The sequence below is a fragment of the Colletes latitarsis genome, chromosome 1 (assembly GCF_051014445.1).
Source record: "Colletes latitarsis isolate SP2378_abdomen chromosome 1, iyColLati1, whole genome shotgun sequence".
Lineage (NCBI taxonomy): Eukaryota > Metazoa > Arthropoda > Insecta > Hymenoptera > Colletidae > Colletes > Colletes latitarsis.
The window spans coordinates 13,063,978-13,089,894 of NC_135134.1; positions in this window are offsets into that span (position 1 = coordinate 13,063,978).

Consider the following 25,917-nt stretch of genomic DNA (forward strand, 5'->3'; position numbering starts at 1 on the left):
GTACCACATTACTACGTGATCCAAGCCACAAAAAACCCAAGATCTGGACAGCAAGTATGCGAAAAATCCGAAAGTACGAGCCAGATGAGGGCAAATACCAGAACTAACCCAGACATAACCAGCCTTATCCTCTAAAATACTAATCGGAACCAGCTTTCATTGACCGTTTCAGAGTGGTACCACATTACTACGTGATCCAAGCCACAAAAAACCCAAGATCTGGAAAGCAAGTATGCGAAAAATGCGAAAGTACGAGCCAGATGAGGGCAAATACCAGACCTAACCCAGACATAACCGGCGTTATCCTCTAGAACATTAATCGGAACCAGCTTTTATTGACTGTTTCAGTGTGGTACCACATTACCACGTGATCCAAACCACAAAAAACCCAAGATCTTTCCAGCAAGTTTGCGAAAAATGCGAAAGTACGAGCCAGATGAGGGCAAATACCAGAATTAACCCAGACATAACCAGCCTTATCCTGTAAAATACTAATCGGAACCAGCTTTCATTGACTGTTACAGTGTGGTACCACATTGCTACGTGATCCAAACCAGAAAAAGCCCAGGATCTGGCAAACAAGTATGCGAAAAATGAGAAAGTACGAGACAGATGAGGGCAAATCCCAGACCTAACCGACACATAACCGTCGTTATCCTCTCAAATAGTAATCGCAACCAGGTTTAATTGACTGTTTCGGTGTGGTACCGCATTACTACGTGATCCAAACCAGAAAAAGTCCTGGATCTGGCCTACAAGTATGCGAAAAACGCGAAAGTACGAGCCAGATGAGGGCATATACCAGAACTAACCCAGACATAACCAGCCTTATCCTCTAAAATACTAATCGGAACTAGGATTAATTGACAGTTTCAGTGTGGTACCACATTACTACGTGATCCAAGCCACAAAAAACCCAAGATCTGGACAGCAAGTATGCGTAGAATGCGATAATACGAGCCAGATGAGGGCTAATACCAGACCTAACCCAGACATAACCGGCGCTATCCTCTAAAATATTAATCGGAACCAGCTTTTATTGACTGTTTCAGTGTGGTACAACATTACTACGTGATAAAAGCTAGAGAAGGCCCAGGGTCTGGCAAACAAGTATGCGAAAAATAGGAAAGTACGAGCCAGATGAGAGCAAATAACAGACCTAACCCAGGCATAACCGGCGTTCTCCACTAAAATATTAATCGGCACCAGCTTTTATTGATTGTTTCAATGTGGTACCACATTACTACGTGATCCAAGCCACAAAAAACCCAAGATCTGGACAGCAAGTATGCGAAAAATGCGAAAGTACGAGCCAGATGAGGGCAAATACCAGAACTAACCCAGACATAACCAGCCTTATCCTCTAAAATACTAATCGGAACCAGCTTTCATTGACTGTTTCAGTGTGGTACCACATTGCTACGTGATCCAAGCCACAAAAAACCCAAGACCTGGACAGCAAGTATGCGAAAAATCCGAAAGTACGAGCCGGATGAGGGCAAATACCAGAACTAACCCAGACATAACCAGCCTTATCCCCTAAAATACTAATCGGAACCAGCTTTCTTTGAATGTTTCAGTGTGGTACCACATTACTACGTGGTCCAAGCCAGAAAAAGGCCAGGATCTGGCGAACAAGTATGCGAAAAATGCGAAAGTACGAGCCAGATGAGTGCAAATACCAGAACTAACCCAGACATAACCAGCCATATCCTCTAAAATACTAATCGGAACCAGCTTTCATTGACTGTTTCAGTGTGGTACCACATTACTACGTGATCCAAGCCACAAAAAACCCAAGATCTGGACAGCAAGTATGCGAAAAATGCGAAAGTATGTGCTAGATGATGGCAAATAGCAGACCTAACCCAGGCATAACCTGTGTTCTCCACTAAAATATTAATCGGAACCAGCTTTTATTGACTGTTTCAGTGTGGTACGATATTACTACATGATCCAAGGTAGAAAAAGCCCAGGGTCTGGCCAACAAGTATGCAAAAAATGCGAAAGTACCAGCCAGATGAGGGCAAATCCCAGAACTTACCCAGACATAACCGGCGTTTTCCTCTAAAATATTAATCGCAACCAGGTTTAATTGACTGTTTCAGTGTGGTACCACATTACTACGTGGTCCAAGCCAGAAAAAGGCCAGGAGCTGGCCAACAAGTATGCGAAAAATGCGAAAGTACGAGCCAGATGAAGGCAAATACCAGAACTAACCCAGACATAACCAGCGTTATCATCTAAAATACTAACCGGAACAAGCTTTCATTGACTGTTTCAGTGTGGTACCACATTACTACGTGGTCCAAACCAGAAAAAGCCCAGGATCTGGCCAACAAGTATGCGAAAAATGAGAAAGTACGATATATATGAGGGCAAATCCCAGACCTAACCCAGACATAACCGGCGTTATCCTCTAAAATATTAATCGGAACCAGCTTTTATTGACTGTTTCAGTGTGGTACAACATTACTACGTGATCCAAGCTAGAGAAGGCCTAGGGTCTGGCCGACAAGTATGCGAAAAATACGAAAGTACGAGCCAGATGAGCGCAAATACCAGACCTAACCCAGGCATAACCGGCGTTCTCCACTAAAATATTAATCGGCACCAGCTTTTATTGACTGTTTCAGTGTGGTACCACAATACTACGTGATCCAAACCAGAAAAAGCCAAGGGTCTGGCCAACAAGTATGCGAAAAATTCGAAAGTACGAGCCAGATGAGGGCAAATCCCAGACCTAACCCAGGCATAACCGGCGTTATCCTCTAAAATGTTAATCGCAACCCGGATTAATTGAATGTTTCAGTGTGGTACCACATTACTACGTGGTCCAAGCCAGAAAAAGGCCAGGATCTGGCAAACAAGTATGCGAAAAATGCGAAAGTACGAGCCAGATGAGTGCAAATACCAGAACTAAACCAGACATAACCAGCCATATCCTCTGAAATACTAGTCGGAACCAGCTTTCATTGACTGTTTCAGTGTGGTACCACATTACTACGTGATCCAAGCCACAAAAAACCCAAGATCTGGACAGCAAGTATGCGAAAAATGCGAAAGTATGTGCTAGATGATGGCAAATAGCAGACCTAACCCAGGCATAACCTGTGTTCTCCACTAAAATATTAATCGGAACCAGCTTTTATTGACTGTTTCAGTGTGGTACGATATTACTACATTATCCAAGGTAGAAAAAGCCCAGGGTCTGGCCAACAAGTATGCGAAAAATGCGAAAGTACGAGCCAGATGAAGGGAAATACCAGAACTAACCCAGACATAACCAGCGTTATCATCTAAAATACTAATCGGAACCAGCTTTCATTGACTGTTTCAGTGTGGTACCACATTACTACGTGATCCAAACCAGAAAAAGCCCAGGAGCTGGCCAACAAGTATGCGAAAAATGAGAAAGTACGAGACATATGAGGGCAAATACCAGACCTAACCCAGACATAACCGGCGTTATCCTCTAAAATATTAATCGCAACCAGGATTAATTGACTGTTTCAGTATGGTACCACATTACTGCGTGATCCAAGCCACAAAAAACCGAAGATCTGGACAGCAAGTATGCGAAAAATGCGAAAGTACAAGACAGACGAAGGCAAATACCAGAACTAACCCAGACATAACCAGCGTTATCATCTAAAATACTAATCGGAACCAGCTTTCATTGACTGTTTCAGTGTGGTACCACATTACTACGTGATCCAAACCAGAAAAAGCCCAGGATCTGGCCAACAAGTATGCGAAAAATGAGAAAGTACGATATATATGAGAGCAAATGCCAGACCTAACCGACACATAACCGTCGTTATCCTCTAAAATAGTAATCGCAACCAGGTTTAATTGACTGTTTCGGTGTGGTACCGCATTACTACGTGATCCAAACCAGAAAAAGGCCAGGATCTGGCCAACAAGTATGCGAAAAATGCGAAAGTACGAGTCATGTGGAGGGCAAATCCCGGACCTAAGCGAGACGTAACCGGCGTTATCCTCTAAAATATTAATCGTAACCAGGTGTAATTGACTGTTTCAGTGTGGTCCCACATTACTACTTGGTCCAAGCCAGAAAGCGACCAGAATCTGGCCAACAAGTATGCGAAAAATGCGATAATACGAGCCAGATGAGGGCTAATACCAGACCTAACCCAGACATAACCGGCGTTATCCTCTAAAATATTAATCGGAACCAGCTTTTATTGATTGTTTCAGTGTGGTACAACATTACTACGTGATCCAAGCTAGAGAAGGCCCAGGGTCTGGCCAACAAGTATGCGAAAAATACGAAAGTACGAGCCAGATGAGCGCAAATACCAGACCTGACCCAGGCATAACCGGCGTTATCCTCAAAAATGTTAATCGCAACCAGGTTTAATAGACTGTTTCGGTGCGGTACCGTATTACTACGTGACACAAACCAGAAAATGTCAGGATCTGTCCAACAAGTATCAGAGAAATGCGTAAAGTACGAGACAGATGAGGGCAAATCCCATACCTAACCGAGACATAACCGGGGTTATCCTCTAAAATATTAATCGGAACCAGCTTTCATTTGCTGTTTCAGTGTGGTACCACATTACTACGTGGTCCAAGCCAGAAAAAGGCCAGGATCTGGCCAACAAGTATGCGAAAAATGCGAAAGTACAAGCCAGATGAGGGCAAATACCAGAACTAACCCAGACATAACCAGCCTTATCCTCTAAAATACTAATCGGAACCAGGACTAATTGACTGTTTCAGTGTGGTACCACATTACTACGTGATCCAAGCCACAAAAAACCCAAGATCTGGACAGCAAGTATGCGAAAAATGCGAAAGTACGAGCCAGATGGGGGCAAATACCAGAACTAACCCAGACATAGCCAGCCTTATCCTCTAAAATACTAATCGGAACCAGCTTCAATTGACTGTTTCAGTGTGGTACCACATTACTACGTGATCCAAGCCACAAAAAACCCAAGATCTGGACAGCAAGTATGCGAAAAATGCGAAAGTATGTGCTTGATGATGGCAAATAGCAGACCTAACCCAAGAATAACCGGTGTTCTCCACTAAAATATTAATCGGAACCAGCTTTTATTGACTGTTTCAGTGTGGTACCACATTACTACGTGATCCAAACCAGAAAAATCCCAGGGTCTGGCCAGCAAGTATGCGAAAAATGCGAAAGTACGAGCCTGATGAGGGCAAATACCAGACCTATCCCAGACATAACCGGCGTTATCCTCTAAAATATTAATCGCAACCTGGATTAATTGAATGTTTCAGTGTGGGACCACATTACTACGTGGTCCAAGCCAGAAAAAGGCCAGGATCTGGCAAACAAGTATGCGAAAAATGCGAAAATACGAGCCAGATGTGTGCAAATACCAGAACTAACCTAGACATAACGAGCCATATCCTCTAAAATACTAATCGGAACCAGCTTTCATTGACTGTTTCAGTGTGGTACCATATTACTACGTGATCCAAGCCACAAAAAACCCAAGATCTGGACAGCAAGTATGCGAAAAATGCGAAAGTATGTGCTAGATGATGGCAAATAGCAGACCTATCCCAGGCATAACCTGTGTTCTCCACTAAAATATTAATCGGAACCAGCTTTTATTGACTGTTTCAGTGTGGTACGATATTACTACATGATCCAAGGTAGAAAAAGCCCAGGGTCTGGCCAACAAGTATGCAAAAAATGCGAAAGTACCAGCGAGATGAGGGCAAATCCCAGAACTTACCCAGACATAACCGGCGTTTTCCTCTAAAATATTAATCGCAACCAGGTTTAATTGACTGTTTCAGTGTGGTACCACATTACTACGTGGTCCAAGCCAGAAAAAGGCCAGGAGCTGGCCAACAAGTATGCGAAAAATGCGAAAGTACGAGCCAGATGAAGGCAAATACCAGAACTAACCCAGACATAACCAGCGTTATCATCTAAAATACTAACCGGAACCAGCTTTCATTGACTGTTTCAGTGTGGCACCACATTACTACGTGGTCCAAACCAGAAAAAGCCCAGGATCTGGCCAACAAGTATGCGAAAAATGAGAAAGTACGATATATATGAGGGCAAATCCCAGACCTAACCGACACATAACCGTCGTTATCCTCTAAAATAGTAATCGCAACCAGGTTTAATTGACTGATTCGGTGTGGTACCGCATTACTACGTGATCCAAACCAGGAAAAGGCCAGGATATGGCCCACAAGTATGCGAAAAATGCGAAAGTACGAGACATGTGGAGGGCAAATCCCGGACCTAAGCGAGACATAACCGGCGTTATCCTCTAAAATATTAATCGTAACCAGGTGTAATTGACTGTTTCAGTGTGGTCCCACATTACTACTTGGTCCAAGCCAGAAAACGATCAGGATCTGGCCAACAAGTATGCGAAAAATGCGATAATACGAGCCAGATGAGGGCTAATACCAGACCTAACCCAGACATAACCGGCGTTATCCTCTAAAATATTAATCGGAACCAGCTTTTATTGACTGTTTCAGTGTGGTACAACATTACTACGTGATCCAAGCTAGAGAAGGCCCAGGGTCTGGCCGACAAGTATGCGAAAAATACGAAAGTACGAGCCAGATAAGCGCAAATACCAGACCTAACCCAGGCATAACCGGCGTTCTCCACTAAAATATTAATCGGCACCAGCTTTTATTGACTGTTTCAGTGTGGTACCACAATACTACGTGATCCAAACCAGAAAAAGCCAAGGGTCTGGCCAACAAGTATGCGAAAAATTCGAAAGTACGAGCCAGATGAGGGCAAATCCCAGACCTAACCCAGCCATAACCGGCGTTATCCTCTAAAATGTTAATCGCAACCCGGATTAATTGAATGTTTCAGTGTGGTACCACATTACTACGTGGTCCAAGCCAGAAAAAGGCCAGGATCTGGCAAACAAGTATGCGAAAAATGCGAAAGTACGAGCCAGATGAGTGCAAATACCAGAACTAACCCAGACATAACCAGCCATATCCTCTGAAATACTAGTCGGAACCAGCTTTCATTGACTGTTTCAGTGTGGTACCACATTACTACGTGATCCAAGCCACAAAAAACCCAAGATCTGGACAGCAAGTATGCGAAAAATGCGAAAGTATGTGCTAGATGATGGCAAATAGCAGACCTAACCCAGGCATAACCTGTGTTCTCCACTAAAATATTAATCGGAACCAGCTTTTATTGACTGTTTCAGTGTGGTACGATATTACTACATTATCCAAGGTAGAAAAAGCCCAGGGTCTGGCCAACAAGTATGCAAAAAATGCGAAAGTACCAGCCAGATGAGGGCAAATCCCAGAACTTACCCAGACATAACCGGCGTTATCCTCTAAAATATTAATCGCAACCAGGTTTAATTGACTGTTTCAGTATGGTACCACATTACTGCGTGATCCAAGCCACAAAAAACCGAAGATCTGGACAGCAAGTATGCGAAAAATGCGAAAGTACAAGACAGACGAAGGCAAATACCAGAACTAACCCAGACATAACCAGCGTTATCATCTAAAATACTAATCGGAACCAGCTTTCATTGACTGTTTCAGTGTGGTACCACATTACTACGTGATCCAAACCAGAAAAAGCCCAGGATCTGGCCAACAAGTATGCGAAAAATGAGAAAGTACGATATATATGAGAGCAAATCCCAGACCTAACCGACACATAACCGTCGTTATCCTCTAAAATAGTAATCGCAACCAGGTTTAATTGACTGTTTCGGTGTGGTACCGCATTACTACGTGATCCAAACCAGAAAAAGGCCAGAATATGGCCAACAAGTATGCGAAAAATGCGAAAGTACGAGTCATGTGGAGGGCAAATCCCGGACCTAAGCGAGACGTAACCGGCGTTATCCTCTAAAATATTAATCGTAACCAGGTGTAATTGACTGTTTCAGTGTGGTCCCACATTACTACTTGGTCCAAGCCAGAAAACGACCAGGATCTGGCCAACAAGCATGCGAAAAATGCGATAATACGAGCCAGATGAGGGCTAATACCAGACCTAACCCAGACATAACCGGCGTTATCCTCTAAAATATTAATCGGAACCAGCTTTTATTGATTGTTTCAGTGTGGTACAACATTACTACGTGATCCAAGCTAGAGAAGGCCCAGGGTCTGGCCAACAAGTATGCGAAAAATACGAAAGTACGAGCCAGATGAGCGCAAATACCAGACCTGACCCAGGCATAACCGGCGTTATCCTCAAAAATGTTAATCGCAACCAGGTTTAATAGACTGTTTCGGTGCGGTACCGTATTACTACGTGACACAAACCAGAAAATGTCAGGATCTGTCCAACAAGTATCAGAAAAATGCGTAAAGTACGAGACAGATGAGGGCAAATCCCATAGCTAACCGAGACATAACCGGGGTTATCCTCTAAAATATTAATCGGAACCAGCTTTCATTTGCTGTTTCAGTGTGGTACCACATTACTACGTGGTCCAAGCCAGAAAAAGGCCAGGATCTGGCCAACAAGTATGCGAAAAATGCGAAAGTACAAGCCAGATGAGGGCAAATACCAGAACTAACCCAGACATAACCAGCCTTATCCTCTAAAATACTAATCGGAACCAGGACTAATTGACTGTTTCAGTGTGGTACCACATTACTACGTGATCCAAGCCACAAAAAACCCAAGATCAGGACAGCAAGTATGCGAAAAATGCGAAAGTACGAGCCAGATGGGGGCAAATACCAGAACTAACCCAGACATAGCCAGCCTTATCCTCTAAAATACTAATCGGAACCAGCTTCAATTGACTGTTTCAGTGTGGTACCACATTACTACGTGATCCAAGCCACAAAAAACCCAAGATCTGGACAGCAAGTATGCGAAAAATGCGAAAGTATGTGCTAGATGATGGCAAATAGCAGACCTAACCCAGGAATAACCGGTGTTCTCCACTAAAATATTAATCGGAACCAGCTTTTATTGACTGTTTCAGTGTGGTACCACATTACTACGTGATCCAAACCAGAAAAATCCCAGGGTCTGGCCAGCAAGTATGCGAAAAATGCGAAAGTACGAGCCTGATGAGGGCAAATACCAGACCTATCCCAGACATAACCGGCGTTATCCTCTAAAATATTAATCGCAACCTGGATTAATTGAATGTTTCAGTGTGGGACCACATTACTACGTGGTCCAAGCCAGAAAAAGGCCAGGATCTGGCAAACAAGTATGCGAAAAATGCGAAAATACGAGCCAGATGTGTGCAAATACCAGAACTAACCTAGACATAACGAGCCATATCCTCTAAAATACTAATCGGAACCAGCTTTCATTGACTGTTTCAGTGTGGTACCATATTACTACGTGATCCAAGCCACAAAAAACCCAAGATCTGGACAGCAAGTATGCGAAAAATGCGAAAGTATGTGCTAGATGATGGCAAATAGCAGACCTAACCCAGGCATAACCTGTGTTCTCCACTAAAATATTAATCGGAACCAGCTTTTATTGACTGTTTCAGTGTGGTACGATATTACTACATGATCCAAGGTAGAAAAAGCCCAGGGTCTGGCCAACAAGTATGCAAAAAATGCGAAAGTACCAGCCAGATGAGGGCAAATCCCGGACCTAACCCAGGCATAACCGGCGTTATCCTCTAAAATATTAATCGCAACCAGGATTAATTGACTGTTTCAGTGTGGTACCACATTACTACGTGATCCAAGCCACAAAAAACCCAAGATCTGGACAGCAAGTATGCGAGAAATGCGAAAGTACGAGACAGATGAAGGCAAATACCAGAACTAACCCAGAAAGCCAGCCTTATCCTCTGAAATACTAATCGGAACCAGGATTAATTGACTGTTTCAGTGTGGTACCACATTACTACGTGGTCCAATCCAGAAAAAGGCCAGGATCTGGCAAACAAGTATGCGAAAAATGCGAAAGTACCAGCCAGATGAGGGCAAATCCCAGAACCTACCCAGACATAACCGTCGTTATCCTCTAAAATAGTAATCGCAACCAGGTTTAATCGACTGTTTCGGTGTGGTACCGCATTACTACGTGATCCAAACCAGAAAAAGGCCAGGATCTGGCCAACAAGTATGCGAAAAATGCGAAAGTACGAGACACGCGGAGGGCAAATCCCGGACCTAAGCGAGACATAACCGGCGTTATCCTCTAAAATATTAATCGTAACCAGGTGTGATTGACTGTTTCAGTGTGGTCCCACATTACTACTTGGTCCAAGCCAGAAAACGACCAGGATCTGGCCAACAAGTATGCGAAAAATGCGATAATACGAGCCAGATGAGGGCTAATATCAGACCTAACCCAGACATAACCGGCGTTATCCTCTAAAATATTAATCGGAACCAGCTTTTATTGACTGTTTCAGTGTGGTACAACATTACTACGTGATCCAAGCTAGAGAAGGCCCAGGGTCTGGTCAACAAGTATGCGAAAAATACGAAAGTACGAGCCAGATGGGTGGCAAATACCAGACCTAACCCAGGCATAACCGGCGTTCTCCACTAAAATATTAATCGGCACCAGCTTTTATTGACTGTTTCAGTGTGGTACCACATTACTACGTGATCCAAACCAGAAAAAGCCAAGGGTCTGGCCAACAAGTATGCGAAAAATGCGAAAGTACGAGCCTGATGAGGGCAAATACCAGACCTAACCCAGACATAACCGGCGATATCCTCTAAAATATTAATCGCACCCAGGATTAATTGACTGTTTCAGTGTGGTACCACATTACTACGTGATCCAAGCCACAAAAAGCCCAAGATCTGGACAGCAAGTATGCGAAAAATGCGAAAGTACGAGCCAGAAGAGGGCAAATACCAGAACTAACCCAGACATAACCAGCCTTATCCTCTAAAATACTAATCGGAACCAGCTTTCATTGACTGTTTCAGTGTGGTACCACATTACTACGTGATCCAAGCCACAAAAAGCCCAAGATCTGGACAGCAAGTATGCGAAAAATCAGAAAGTACGAGCCATATGAGGGCAAATACCATAACTAACCCAGACATAACCAGCCTTATCCTCTAAAATACTAATCGGAACCAGCTTTCATTGACTGTTTCAGTGTGGTACCACATTATTACGTGATCCAAGCCACAGAAAACCCAAGATCTGGACAGCAAGTATGCGAAAAATGCGAAAGTACGAGCCAGATGAGGGCAAATACCAGACCTAACCCAGACATAACCGGCGTTATCCTCTAAAATATTAATCGCAACCAGGATTAGTTGACTGTTTCAATGTGGTACCACATTACTACGTGATACAAACCAGAAAAAGCCCAGGGTCTGGCCAACAAGTATGCGAAAAATGCGAAAGTACGAGCCAGATGAGGGAAAATCCCAGACCTAACCCAGACATAACCAGCCTTATCCTCTAAAATACTAATCGGAACCAGGATTAATTGACTGCTTCAGTGTGGTACCACGTTACTACGTGATCCAAGCCACAAAAAACCCAAGATCTGGACAGCAAGTATGCGAAAAATGCGAAAGAATGTGGTAGATGATGGCAAATACCAGACCTAACTCAGGCATAACCGGTGTTCTCCACTTAAATATTAATCGGAACCAGCTTTTATTGACTGTTTCAGTGTAGTACGATATTACTACATGATCCAAGGTAGAAAAAGCCCAGGGTCTGGCCAACAAGTATGCAAAAAATGCGAAAGTACCAGCCAGATGAGGGCAAATCCCAGAACTTACCCAGACATAACCGGCATTATCCTCTAAAATATTAATCGCAACCAGGTTTAATTGACAGTTTCAGTGTGGTACCACATTACTACGTGGTCCAAGCCAGAAAAAGGCCAGGATCTGGCCAACAAGTGTGCGAAAAATGCGAAAGTACGAGCCAGATGAGGGCAAATGCCAGAACTAACCCAGACATAACCAGCGTTATCATCTAAAATACTAATCGGAACCAGCTTTCATTGACTGTTTCAGTGTGGTACCACATTACTTCGTGATCCAAGCCACAAAAAACCCAAGATCTGAACAGCAAGTATGCGAAAAATGCGAAAGTATGTGCTAGATGATGGCTAATAGCAGACCTAACCCAGGAATAACCGGTGTTCTCCACTAAAATATTAATCGGAACCAGCTTTTATTGACTGTTTCAGTGTGGTACCACATTACTACGTGGTCCAAGCCAGAAAAAGGCCAGGATCTGGCCAACAAGTATGCGAAAAATGCGAATGTACGAGCCAGATGAGGGAAAATCCCAGACCTAACCGAGACATAACCGGCGCTATCCTGTAAAATATTAATCGGAGCCAGCTTTTATTGACTGTTTCAGTGTGGTACCACATTACTACCTGAACCAAACCAGAAAAAGCCTAGGGTCTGTCCAACAAGTATGCGAAATGCGAAAGTACGAGGCAGATGAGGGCAAATACCAGAACTAACCCAGACCTAACCGGCGTTATCCTCTAAAACGTTAACCGGAACCAGGTTTAATTGACCGTGTCAGTGTGGTACCACATTACTACGTGGTCCAAGCCAGAAAAAGGCCAGGATCTGGCGAACAAGTATGCGAAAAATGCGAAAGTACGAGCCAGATGAGTGCAAATACCAGAACTAACCCAGACATAACCAGCCATATCCTCTAAAATACTAATCGGAACCAGCTTTCATTGACTGTTTCAGTGTGGTACCACATTATTACGTGATCCAAGCCACAAAAAACCCAAGATCTGGACAGCAAGTATGCGAAAAATGCGATAATACGAGCCAGATGAGGGCTAATACCAGACCTAATCCAGACATAACCGGCGTTATCCTCTAAAATACTAATCGGAACCAGCTTTCCTTGACTGTTTCAGTGTGGTACCACATTACTACGTGATCCAAGCCACAAAAAACCCAAGATCTGGACAGCAAGTATGCGATAAATGCGAAAGTATGTGCTAGATGATTGCAAATAGCAGACCTAAACCAGGAATAATCGGTGTTCTCCACTAAAATATTAATCGGAACCAGCTTTTATTGACTGTTTCAGTGTGGTACCACATTACTACCTGAACCAAACCAGGAAAAGCCCAGGGTCTGTCCAACAAGTATGCGAAAAATGCGAAAGTACGAGACAGATGAGGGCAAATACCAGACATAACCCTGACCTAACCGGCGTTATCCTCTAAAACATTAACCGGAACCAGGTTTAATTGACCGTGTCAGTGTGGTACCACATTACTACGTGGTCCAAGCCAGAAAAAGGCCAGGATCTGGCGAACAAGTATGCGAAAAATGCGAAAGTACGAGCCAGATGAGTGCAAATACCAGAACTAACCCAGACATAACCAGCCATATCCTCTAAAATACTAATCGGAACCAGCTTTCATTGACTGTTTCAGTGTGGTACCACATTATTACGTGATCCAAGCCACAAAAAACCCAAGATCTGGACAGCAAGTATGCGAAAAATGCGAAAGTACGAGCCAGATGAGGGCAAATACCAGACCTAACCCAGACATAACCGGCGTTATCCTCTAAAATATTAATCGCAACCAGGATTAGTTGACTGTTTCAGTGTGGTACCACATTACTACGTGATCCAAACCAGAAAAAGCCCAGGGTCTGGCCAACAAGTATGCGTAAAATGCGAAAGTACGAGCCAGATGAGGGAAAATCCCAGACCTAACCCAGACATAACCAGCCTTATCCTCTAAAATACTAATCGGAACCAGGATTAATTGACTGCTTCAGTGTGGTACCACGTTACTACGTGATCCAAGCCACAAAAAACCCAAGATCTCGACAGCAAGTATGCGAAAAATGCGAAAGAATGTGGTAGATGATGGCAAATACCAGACCTAACTCAGGCATAACCGGTGTTCTCCACTAAAATATTAATCGGAACCAGCTTTTATTGACTGTTTCAGTGTGGTACGATATTACTACATGATCCAAGGTAGAAAAAGCCCAGGGTCTGGCCAACAAGTATGCAAAAAATGCGAAAGTACCAGCCAGATGAGGGCAAATCCCAGAACTTACCCAGACATTACCAGCCATATCCTCTAAAATACTAATCGGAACCAGCTTCTATTTACTGTTTCAGTGTGGTACCACATTACTACGTGATTCAAACCAGAAAATGCCCAGGATCTGGCCAACAAGTATGCGAAAAATACGAAATCACGAGCCAGATGAGGGCAAATCCCAGACCCAACCGAGACATAACCGGCGTTAGCCTCTAAAATATTAATCGCAACCAGGTTTAATTGACTGTCTCGGTGTGGTACCGCATTACTACGTGATACAAACCAGAAAAAGGGCAGGATCTGGCCAACAAGTATGCGAAAAATGCGAAAGTACGAGACGGATGAGGGCAAATCCCAGACATAACGCAGACATAACCGGCGTTATCCTCTAAAATATTAATCGCAACCAGGTTTAATTGACTGTTTCGGTGTGGTGCCGCATTACTACGTGATCCAAACCAGAAATACCCCAGGATATGGCCATCAAGTATGCGAAAAATGCGATAGTATGCACCAGATGATTGCAAATACCAGCACTACCCCAAACATAACCAGCGTTACCCTCCAAAATATTAATCGCAACCAGGTTTAATTGACTGTTTCGGTGTGGAACCACATTGCGACGAGATCCAAACCACAAAAATCCGAGATCTGCCCAACAAGTATGCGAAAAATGCGAAAGTACGAGCCAGATGAGGGCAAATACCAGACCTAACCCAGACATAACCGGCGTTCTCCACTAAAATATTAATCGCAACCAGGTTTAATTGACTGTTTCAGTGTGGTACCACATTACTACGTGGTCCAAGCCAGAAAAAACCCAGGATCTGGCCAACAAATATGCGAAACACGCGAAAGTATGGGCCAGATGATTGCAAATACCAGAACGAACCCAGACATAACCAGCGTTATCCTCTAAAATACTATTCGGAACCAGCTTCTATTGACTGTTTCAGTGTGGTACCACATTACTGCGTGATACAAACCAGAAAATGGCCAGGATCTGGCCAACAAGTATGCGAAAAATGCGAAGGTACGAGCCAGATGAGGGTAAATCCCAGACCTAACCGAGATATAACCGGCGTTATCCTCTAAAATATTAATCGAAACCAGGTTTAATTGGCTGTTTCGGTGTGGAACGTCATTATTACGGGATCCAAACCAGAAAAAAACCCAGCATCTGGCCAACAAGTATGCGAAAAAAGCGAAAGTATGAGCAAGATGATTGCAAATACCAGAACTAACCCAGACATAACCAGCGTTATCCTCTACAACACTAATCGGAACCAGCTTTTGTTGACTGTTTCAGTGTGGAACCACATTACTACGTTATCCAAACTAGAAAAAACCCAGGATCTGGCCAACAAGTATGCGAAAAATGCGAAAGTACGGGCCAGATGAGGGCAAATCCCAGACCTGACCGAGACATAACCAGCGTTATCCTATAAAATACTAATCGGGACCAACTTTTAATGACTGTCTCAGTGTGGTACCACATTACTACGTGATCCAAACCAGAAAAAGCCCAGGATCTGGCCAACAAGCATGCGAGAAATGCGAAAGTATGTGCTAGATGATGGCAAATACCAGACCTAACCCAGGCATAACCGGTGTTCTCCACTAAAATATTAATCGGAACCAGCTTTTATTGACTGTTTCAGTGTTGTACCACATTACTACGTGATCCAAACCAGAAAAAGCCAAGAATCTGGCCAACAAGTATGCGAAAAATGCGAAAGAAATGGCCAGATGATTGCAAATCCCAGAACTAACCCAGACATAACTAGCGTTATTCTCTAAAATACTATTCGGAACCAGCTTCTAATGACTGTTTCGGTGTGGAACCACATTACTACGTGATCCAAACCAGAAAAAGGCCAGGATCTGGCCAACAAGTATGCGAAAAATGCGAAAGTACGAGCCAGATGAGGGCAAATACCAGACCTAACCCAGACATAACCGGCGTTCTCCACTAAAATATTAATCGCAACCAGGTTTAATTGACTGTTTCAGTGTGGTACCACATTACTACGTGGTCCAAGCCAGAAAAAACCCAGGATCTGGCCAACAAATATGCGAAACACGCGAAAGTATGGGCCTGATGATTGCAAATACCAGAACGAACCCAGACATAACCAGCGTTATCCTCTAAAATACTATTCGGAACCAGCTTCTATTGACTGTTTCAGTGTGATACCACATTACTGCGTGATACAAACCAGAAAAAGGCCAGGATCTGGCCAACAAGTATGCGAAAAATGCGAAGGTACGAGCCAGATGAGGGCAAATCCCAGACCTAACCGAGATATAACCGGGGTTATCCTCTAAAATATTAATCGAAACCAGGTTTATTTGGCTGTTTCGGTGTGGAACGTCATTATTACGGGATCCAAACCAGAAAAAAACCCAGCATCTGGCCAACAAGTATGCGAAAAAAGCGAAAGTATGAGCAAGATGATTGCAAATATCAGAACTAACCCAGACATAACCAGCTTTATCCTCTAAAACACTATTCGGAACCAGCTTTTGTTGACTGTTTCAGTGTGGAACCACATTACTACGTGATCCAAACCAGAAAAAACCCAGGATCTGGCCAACAGGTATGCGAAAAATGCGAAAGTACGGGCCAGATGAGGGCAAATCCCAGACCTGACCGAGACATAACCAGCGTTATCCTATAAAATACTAATCGGGACCAACTTTTAATGACTGTCTCAGTGTGGTACCACATTACTATGTGATCCAAACCAGAAAAAGCCCAGGATCTGGCCAACAAGCATGCGAGAAATGCCAAAGTACGAGCCAGATGAGGGCAAATCCCAGCCCTAACCGAGACATAACCGGCGTTATCCTCTAAAATATTAATCGCAACCAGGTTTAATTGACTGTTTCGGTGTGGCACCTCATTACCACGGAATCCAAACCAGAAAAAACCCAGGATCTGGCCAACAAATATGCGAAAAATGCGAAAGTATGAGCCAGATGATTGCAAATACCAGAACGAACCCAGACATAACCAGCGTTGTCCTCTAAAATACTATTCGGAACCAGCTTCTATTGACCGTTTCAGTTTGGTACCACATTACTACGTGATACAAACCAGATAAAGGCCAGGATCTGGCCAACAAGTATGCGAAAAATGCGAAGGCACGAGCCAGATGAGGGCAAATCCCAGACCTAACCGACACATAACCTGCGTTATCCTCTAAAATATTAATCGCAAGCAGGTTTAGTTGACTGTTTTGGTGTGGAACCTCATTGCTACGGGATCCAAACCAGAAAAAACCCAGGATCTGGTCAACAAATATGGGGGAAAAACGCGAAAGTATGAGCCAGATGATTGCAAAAACCAGAACTAACCCAGACATAGCCAGCGTTATCCCCTAAAATACTATTCGGAACCAGCTTCTATTGACTGTTTCAGTGTGGTACCACATTACTGCGTGATACAAACCAGAAAAAGGCCAGGATCTGGCCAACAAGTATGCGAAAAATGCGAAGGTACGAGCCAGATGAGGGCAAATCCCAGACTTAACCGAGATATAACCGGCGTTATCCTCTAAAATGTTAATCGAAACCAGGTTTAATTGGCTGTTTCGGTGTGGAAAGTCATTATTACGGGATCCAAACCAGAAAAAAACCCAGCATCTGGACAACAAGTATGCGAAAAATGCGAACGTATGAGCAAGATGATTGCAAATACCAGAACTAATCGTGAAATAACCGGAGTTATCCTCTAAAATTTTAATAGCAACCAGGTTTAATTGACTGTTTCAGTGTGGTACCACATTACTACGTGGTCCAAGCCAGAAAAAGCCCAGGATCTGGCCAAAAAGTATGTGAAATAGTGCTAAAGTACGAGCCAGATGAGGGCAAATCCCAGACCTAACCGAGACATAACCGGCGTTATCCTCTAAAATATTAATCGCAACAAGATTTAATTGACTGTTTCGGTGTGCTACCGCATTGCTACGTGACACAAACCAGAAAAAGCCCAGGATCTTGCCAACAAGTATGCGAGAAACGCGAAAGTATGAGCCAGATGATTGCAAATACCAGAACTAACCCAGACATAACCAGCGTTATCGTCTAAAGTACTAATCGGAACCAGCTTTTATTGACTGTCTCAGTGTGGTACCACATTTCTACGTGATCCTAACAATAGAAAAACCCAGGATCTGGCCACTCAAGTATGCGAAAAATGCGAAAGTACGGGCCAGATGAGGGCATATCCCAGACTTAACCGAGATATAACCGGCAATATCCTCTAAAATATTAATCGAAACCGGGTTTAATTGACTGTTTCGGTGTGGAACGTCATTATTACGGGATCCAATCCATAAAAAACCCAGGATCTGGGCAACAAGTATGCGAAAAATGCGAAAGTATGGGCCAGATGAGGCCAAATCCCAGACCTAACCGAGACATAACCAGTGTTATCCTCTAAAATATTAATCGGAACCAGGTTTAATTGACTGTTTCGATGGGGAACGTCATTACTACGGGATCCAATCCAGAAAAAACCCAGCATCTGGCCAACAAGTATGCGAAAAATGCGAAAGTATGAGCTAGATTATTGCAAATACCAGAACTAACCCAGACATAGCCAGCGTTATCCTCTAAAATACTATTCGGAACCAGCTTCTATTGACTGTTTCAGTGTGGTACCACATTACTACGTGGTCCAAGCCAGAAAAAGGCCAGGATCTGGCCAACAAGTATGCGAAAAATGCGAAAGTACGAGCCAGATGAGGGCAAATACCAGAACTAACCCAGACATAACCAGCCTTATCCTCTAAAATACTAATCGGAACCAGGATTAATTGACTGTTTCAGTGTGGTACCACGTTACTACGTGGTCCAAGCCAGAAAAAGGCCAGGATCTCGCAAACAAGTATGCGAAAAATGCGAAAGTACGGGCCAGATGAGGGCAAATACCAGAACTGACCCAGACATAACCAGCCTTATCCTCTAAAATACTAATCGGAACCAGCTTTCATTGACTGTTTCAGTGTGGTACCACATTATTACGTGATCCAAGCCACAAAAAACCCAAGATCTGGACAGCAAGTATGCGAAAAATGCGAAAGTACGAGCCAGATGAGGGCAAGTACTAGACCTAACCCAGACATAACCGGCGTTATCCTCTAAAATATGAATCGCAACCAGGATTAGTTGACTGTTTCCGTGTGGTACCACATTACTACGTGATCCAAACCAGAAAAAGCCCAGGGTCTGGCCAACAAGTATGCGAAAAATGCGAAAGTACGAGCCAGATGAGAGCAAATACCAGACCTAACCCAGACATAACCGGAGTTATCCTCTAAAATATTAATCGCAACCAGGATTAGTTGACTGTTTCAGTGTGGTACCACATTACTACGTGATCCAAACCAGAAAAAGGCCAGGATCTGGCCAACAAGTATGCAAAAAATACGAAAGTACGAGCCAGATGAGGGCAAAAACCAGACCTAACCCAGACATAACCGGCACTATCCTATAAAACATTAATCGGAACCAGCTTTTATTGACTGTTTCAGTGTGGTACCACATTACTACGTGATCCAAACCACAAAAATCCCAAGATCTTTCCAGCAAGTATGCGAAAAATGCGAGAGAATGTGCTAGATGATGGCAAATACCAGACCTAACCCAGGCATAACCGGTGTTCTCCACTAAAATATTAATCGGAACCAGCTTTTATTGACTGTTTCAGTGTGGTACGATATTACTACATGATCCAAGGTAGAAAAAGCCCAGGGTCTGGCCAACAAGTATGCGAAAAATGCGAAAGTACGAGCCGGATGAGGGAAAATACCAGACCTAACCCAGACATAACCGGCGTTCTCCACTAAAATATTAATCGCAACCAGGTTTAATTGACTGTTTCAGTATGGTACCACATTACTGCGTGATCCAAGCCACAAAAAACCGAAGATCTGGACAGCAAGTATGCGAAAAATGCGAAAGTACAAGACAGACGAAGGCAAATAGCAGAACTAACCCAGACATAACCAGCGTTATCATCTAAAATACTAATCGGAACCAGCTTTCATTGACTGTTTCAGTGTGGTACCACATTACTACGTGATCCAAACCAGAAAAAGCCCAGGATCTGGCCAACAAGTATGCGAAAAATGCGAAAGTACGAGTCATGTGGAGGGCAAATCCCGGACCTAAGCGAGACGTAACCGGCGTTATCCTCTAAAATATTAATCGTAACCAGGTGTAATTGACTGTTTCAGTGTGGTCCCACGTTACTACTTGGTCCAAGCCATAAAACGACCAGGATCTGGCCAACAAGTATGCGAAAAATGCGATAATACGAGCCAGATGAGGGCTAATACCAGACCTAACCCAGACATAACCGGCGTTATCCTCTAAAATATTAATCGGAACCAGATTTTATTGATTGTTTCAGTGTGGTACAACATTACTACGTGATCCAAGCTAGAGAAGGCCCAGGGTCTGGCCAACAAGTATGCGAAAAATACGAAAGTACGAGCCAGATGAGCGCAAATACCAGACCTGACCCAGGCATAACCGGCGTTATCCTCAAAAATGTTAATCGCAACCAGGTTTAATAGACTGTTTCGGTGCGGTACCGTATTACTACGTGACACAAACCAGAAAATGTCAGGATCTGTCCAACAAGTATCAGAAAAATGCGTAAAGTACGAGACAGATGAGGGCAAATCCCATACCTAACCGAGACATAACCGGGGTTATCCTCTAAAATATTAATCGGAACCAGCTTTCATTTGCTGTTTCAGTGTGGTACCACATTACTACGTGGTCCAAGCCAGAAAAAGGCCAGGCTCTGGCCAACAAGTATGCGAAAAATGCGAAAGTACGAGCCAGATGAGGGCAAATACCAGAACTAACCCAGACATAACCAGCCTTATCCTCTAAAATACTAATCGGAACCAGGATTAATTGACTGTTTCAGTGTGGTACCACATTACTACGTGATCCAAGCCACAAAAAACCCAAGATCTGGACAGCAAGTATGCGAAAAATGCGAAAGTACGAGCCAGATGGGGGCAAATACCAGAACTAACCCAGACATAACCAGCATTATCCTCTAAAATACTAATCGGAACCAGCTTTCATTGACTGTTTCAGTGTGGTACCACATTACTACGTGATCCAAGCCACAAAAAACCCAAGATCTGGACAGCAAGTATGCGAAAAATGCGAAAGTATGTGCTAGATGATGGCAAATAGCAGACCTAACCCAGGAATAACCGGTGTTCTCCACTAAAATATTAATCGGATCCAGCTTTTATTGACTGTTTCAGTGTGGTACCACATTACTACGTGATCCAAACCAGAAAAATCCCAGGGTCTGGCCAGCAAGTATGCGAAAAATGCGAAAGTACGAGCCTGATGAGGGCAAATACCAGACCTATCCCAGACATAACCGGCGTTATCCTCTAAAATATTAATCGCAACCTGGATTAATTGAATGTTTCAGTGTGGGACCACATTACTACGTGGTCCAAGCCAGAAAAAGGCCAGGATCTGGCAAACAAGTATGCGAAAAATGCGAAAATACGAGCCAGATGTGTGCAAATACCAGAACTAACCCAGACATAACCAGCGTTATCGTCTAAAGTACTAATCGGAACCAGCTTTTATTGACTGTCTCAGTGTGGTACCACATTTCTACGTGATCCTAACAATAGAAAAACCCAGGATCTGGCCACTCAAGTATGCGAAAAATGCGAAAGTACGGGCCAGATGAGGGCATATCCCAGACCTAACCGAGATATAACCGGCAATATCCTCTAAAATATTAATCGAAACCGGGTTTAATTGACTGTTTCGGTGTGGAACGTCATTATTACGGGATCCAATCCATAAAAAACCCAGGATCTGGGCAACAAGTATGCGAAAAATGCGAAAGTATGGGCCAGATGAGGCCAAATCCCAGACCTAACCGAGACATAACCAGTGTTATCCTCTAAAATATTAATCGGAACCAGGTTTAATTGACTGTTTCGATGGGGAACGTCATTACTACGGGATCCAATCCAGAAAAAACCCAGCATCTGGCCAACAAGTATGCGAAAAATGCGAAAGTATGAGCTAGATTATTGCAAATACCAGAACTAACCCAGACATAGCCAGCGTTATCCTCTAAAATACTATTCGGAACCAGCTTCTATTGACTGTTTCAGTGTGGTACCACATTACTACGTGGTCCAAGCCAGAAAAAGGCCAGGATCTGGCCAACAAGTATGCGAAAAATGCGAAAGTACGAGCCAGATGAGGGCAAATACCAGAACTAACCCAGACATAACCAGCCTTATCCTCTAAAATACTAATCGGAACCAGGATTAATTGACTGTTTCAGTGTGGTACCACATTACTACGTGGTCCAAGCCAGAAAAAGGCCAGGATCTCGCAAACAAGTATGCGAAAAATGCGAAAGTACGGGCCAGATGAGGGCAAATACCAGAACTGACCCAGACATAACCAGCCTTATCCTCTAAAATACTAATCGGAACCAGCTTTCATTGACTGTTTCAGTGTGGTACCACATTATTACGTGATCCAAGCCACAAAAAACCCAAGATCTGGACAGCAAGTATGCGAAAAATGCGAAAGTACGAGCCAGATGAGGGCAAGTACTAGACCTAACCCAGACATAACCGGCGTTATCCTCTAAAATATGAATCGCAACCAGGATTAGTTGACTGTTTCCGTGTGGTACCACATTACTACGTGATCCAAACCAGAAAAAGCCCAGGGTCTGGCCAACAAGTATGCGAAAAATGCGAAAGTACGAGCCAGATGAGGGCAAATACCAGACCTAACCCAGACATAACCGGAGTTATCCTCTAAAATATTAATCGCAACCAGGATTAGTTGACTGTTTCAGTGTGGTACCACATTACTACGTGATCCAAACCAGAAAAAGGCCAGGATCTGGCCAACAAGTATGCAAAAAATACGAAAGTACGAGCCAGATGAGGGCAAAAACCAGACCTAACCCAGACATAACCGGCACTATCCTATAAAACATTAATCGGAACCAGCTTTTATTGACTGTTTCAGTGTGGTACCACATTACTACGTGATCCAAACCACAAAAATCCCAAGATCTTTCCAGCAAGTATGCGAAAAATGCGAGAGAATGTGCTAGATGATGGCAAATACCAGACCTAACCCAGGCATAACCGGTGTTCTCCACTAAAATATTAATCGGAACCAGCTTTTATTGACTGTTTCAGTGTGGTACGATATTACTACATGATCCAAGGTAGAAAAAGCCCAGGGTCTGGCCAACAAGTATGCGAAAAATGCGAAAGTACAAGACAGACGAAGGCAAATAGCAGAACTAACCCAGACATAACCAGCGTTATCATCTAAAATACTAATCGGAACCAGCTTTCATTGACTGTTTCAGTGTGGTACCACATTACTACGTGATCCAAACCAGAAAAAGCCCAGGATCTGGCCAACAAGTATGCGAAAAATGAGAAAGTACGATATATATGAGAGCAAATCCCAGACCTAACCGACACATAACCGTCGTTATCCTCTAAAATAGTAATCGCAACCAGGTTTAATTGACTGTTTCGGTGTGGTACCGCATTACTACGTGATCCAAACCAGAAAAAGGCCAGGATCTGGCCAACAAGTATGCGAAAAATGCGAAAGTACGAGTCATGTGGAGGGCAAATCCCGGACCTAAGCGAGACGTAACCGGCGTTATCCTCTAAAATATTAATCGTAACCAGGTGTAATTGACTGTTTCAGTGTGGTCCCACGTTACTACTTGGTCCAAGCCATAAAACGACCAGGATCTGGCCAACAAGTATGCGAAAAATGCGATAATACGAGCCAGATGAGGGCTAATACCAGACCTAACCCAGACATAACCGGCGTTATCCTCTAAAATATTAATCGGAACCAGATTTTATTGATTGTTTCAGTGTGGTACAACATTACTACGTGATCCAAGCTAGAGAAGGCCCAGGGTCTGGCCAACAAGTATGCGAAAAATACGAAAGTACGAGCCAGATGAGCGCAAATACCAGACCTGACCCAGGCATAACCGGCGTTATCCTCAAAAATGTTAATCGCAACCAGGTTTAATAGACTGTTTCGGTGCGGTACCGTATTACTACGTGACACAAACCAGAAAATGTCAGGATCTGTCCAACAAGTATCAGAAAAATGCGTAAAGTACGAGACAGATGAGGGCAAATCCCATACCTAACCGAGACATAACCGGGGTTATCCTCTAAAATATTAATCGGAACCAGCTTTCATTTGCTGTTTCAGTGTGGTACCACATTACTACGTGGTCCAAGCCAGAAAAAGGCCAGGCTCTGGCCAACAAGTATGCGAAAAATGCGAAAGTACGAGCCAGATGAGGGCAAATACCAGAACTAACCCAGACATAACCAGCCTTATCCTCTAAAATACTAATCGGAACCAGGATTAATTGACTGTTTCAGTGTGGTACCACATTACTACGTGATCCAAGCCACAAAAAACCCAAGATCTGGACAGCAAGTATGCGAAAAATGCGAAAGTACGAGCCAGATGGGGGCAAATACCAGAACTAACCCAGACATAACCAGCATTATCCTCTAAAATACTAATCGGAACCAGCTTTCATTGACTGTTTCAGTGTGGTACCACATTACTACGTGATCCAAGCCACAAAAAACCCAAGATCTGGACAGCAAGTATGCGAAAAATGCGAAAGTATGTGCTAGATGATGGCAAATAGCAGACCTAACCCAGGAATAACCGGTGTTCTCCACTAAAATATTAATCGGATCCAGCTTTTATTGACTGTTTCAGTGTGGTACCACATTACTACGTGATCCAAACCAGAAAAATCCCAGGGTCTGGCCAGCAAGTATGCGAAAAATGCGAAAGTACGAGCCTGATGAGGGCAAATACCAGACCTATCCCAGACATAACCGGCGTTATCCTCTAAAATATTAATCGCAACCTGGATTAATTGAATGTTTCAGTGTGGGACCACATTACTACGTGGTCCAAGCCAGAAAAAGGCCAGGATCTGGCAAACAAGTATGCGAAAAATGCGAAAATACGAGCCAGATGTGTGCAAATACCAGAACTAACCTAGACATAACGAGCCATATCCTCTAAAATACTAATCGGGACCAGCTTTCATTGACTGTTTCAGTGTGGTACCATATTACTACGTGATCCAAGCCACTAAAAACCCAAGATCTGGACAGCAAGTATGCGAAAAATGCGAAAGTATGTGCTAGATGATGGCAAATAGCAGACCTAACCCAGGCATAACCTGTGTTCTCCACTAAAATATTAATCGGAACCAGCTTTTATTGACTGTTTCAGTGTGGTACGATATTACTACATGATCCAAGGTAGAAAAAGCCCAGGGTCTGGCCAACAAGTATGCAAAAAATGCGAAAGTACCAGCCAGATGAGGGCAAATCCCAGACCTAACCCAGACATAACCGGCGTTATCCTCTAAAATATTAATCGCAACCAGGATTAATTGACTGTTTCAGTGTGGTACCACATTACTACGTGATCCAAGCCACAAAAAACCCAAGATCTGGACAGCAAGTATGCGAAAAATGCGAAAGTACGAGACAGATGAAGGCAAATACCAGAACTAACCCAGAAAACCAGCCTTATCCTCTGAAATACTAATCGGAACCAGGATTAATTGACTGTTTCAGTGTGGTACCACATTACTACGTGGTCCAAGCCAGAAAAAGGCCAGGATCTGGCAAACAAGTATGCGAAAAATGCGAAAGTACCAGCCAGATGAGGGCAAATCCCAGAACTTACCCAGACATAACCGTCGTTATCCTCTAAAATAGTAATCGCAACCAGGTTTAATTGACTGTTTCGGTGTGGTACCGCATTACTACGTGATCCAAACCAGAAAAAG